Here is a 2,116-nt window from a genome sequence, read left to right as displayed (position 1 = left end):
ACTGAAATCCGTATCAAAATCACCGATAACACAGGAGCTAAGAAACAGCGACTGACCTCAGCCGCCATTAAACCGGATGTGATTGTTTCGCTGTTTATGTTAAAGTGGTCTGGTGACATAACACATCCTTGCCCTACTCCTCTTCTGATCTGCTTATTTTCGCTGTATTCTCCATTCATTACTACAGCAGCGTTTTGGTCCCTCTACAAATTCCTGATGAATCTTAGATCTTTTCCTTCTATGTCTTGCTCTTCCAGTGTTTTAAATAGCTAATCATGTTTTATGTTATCGAAAGTCTTTGAATAATCTAGGAAGCATATATACAGATCTTTCAGTGCTTCAAGTTCCCTACATCTTTCCATTAACACTTAAAGTGAATATAGCATTTCTGGTGCCCTTGTCTGAAACGAAGCTGAATTGTGTGTTAGATACGTCTGGTCTTAGACTTTTTCTCATTTTTCTCATTAGAACTCGCAGCAAAATATTTTTGTAAAGTGACCCATGAGGCAAATTGCTCTATGCATATCACATTCAGTGGCACATTGTGCTTATGTAAAGTTGAAAAATTGACTTCATCATATCTTTTAGAATCTCACCGCTGTCATAGACAGAAGTTAAGATCTTTTTTGTTATTTCAGTGCCTAGTTCTTCTAGCATGACAATCATGTCAATGGGGATATTGTTTGGCCCTGTGGCTTTTCCTTGTTTCTTTTTCGCAAGGGCAGCTTGTACTTCTGCTTTCCGTATTGGTGGTCCATTTAATTGTTTCTTGATTACGCGTTTTTCTTCTCTGCTACCTTTGAAAAGTTCTTCTACATATTCAGACCATCTGTTTAAGACATCCCTTTTGTCCATTAAAACATCTCTTCTTTTTTATCTTAAATTTTCTGTATTTGAGCATTCTTTTATCCTACTTACTTCTTTTTTGTTGTTGGAATGCACGTATTTCCTTTCTTCGTTTTGATTCCTTCTCTATTTGTTGACACTGATCATTCTCCCATGCTTCTTTTGATTCTTTTCGTTTTCTATTTCCCAATTGAACGTGTTTTACTTTTCCATTTTCGATTTTGTCTGCTTTCTCTCTTCCATTTTAAAAAATGGGTGGATCTGTTCTTCCATGGATTTCTTATTGAGTCTTTCACCCCTCCCCCCCCCGCAACTACCACAGTTTTTCAGATTTAGTAGTGTTTTCCGCGTATAGGTCACATCTTTGGAGACATGTTATTTGAATTCCTGATTTGTCCTTAAAAGATGTATCTCAAATCTATGATGGCACTATGACTTTTACATTTTTTTTTACAGTGATTTCTGCATTTTTCACTTGACTGGTACATGGTCCCTATCGCAGGCTGCTGCTAGCAATGATTTAAATCATTTTATTGCATTTCTAAAATGTTTTCGAATGAGTACGAAGTCTATTTAGGTTTCTAGGTATATCGCCAAGGCTCTTCCAAGTGTATCGTCTTCTTGGCTGATTTTCATACCAGTTGTTTGAAATCACGAAATTATTTTCTCTGCAGCATTCTAAGAGTCGTTCGCCGCGTTTATTCTCTTTACCCAGCCCACACAGCTCAACTATATCTTCTATGCATATACCTCCTACTTTTGCATTAAAATCCCGCATGATTAACTTTACATCCTGAGACTTTAGCCTTTTCACTGCCTTAACAAGGTCTTCATAAAGTTATCATGCTCTGATGTTGGTGCTTATGCTTGGATGACTTTTACGTTATGAGGTTTTCCTTCCAATTTCGCCACGATGACTCAATCCGACGCTCCCCTAAACCTTTGATACTCTTTGCTGTTGCTCCATCAAATACAATTACATGTGCTACCCCTGTTTCATGGGTTTCCATACTGAATATACAATAATTTTGGAATCTCTTTTGATCAAACCTGTCCCCTCCCATGTAACTTCTAATAGGCTTAACATATTTGTTGTCGAATCCTATCCATTTCCTGTTCTGTATTGTCTAATTTGCCACCTCCACCTTACCTCCAAACAATAAAAAAGAGAACAAAACCAAAGCGATGCTTAATGCTTCAAATCCTTTTTTTGAAAACAGGTCTAATTGGTAATTAAAAAATAATACAAAACGAGCCAATTTATTGTTCT

The sequence above is a fragment of the Aplysia californica genome, unplaced genomic scaffold (assembly GCF_000002075.1).
Source record: "Aplysia californica isolate F4 #8 unplaced genomic scaffold, AplCal3.0 scaffold00415, whole genome shotgun sequence".
Lineage (NCBI taxonomy): Eukaryota > Metazoa > Mollusca > Gastropoda > Aplysiida > Aplysiidae > Aplysia > Aplysia californica.
This window is presented reverse-complemented; position numbering follows the sequence as displayed.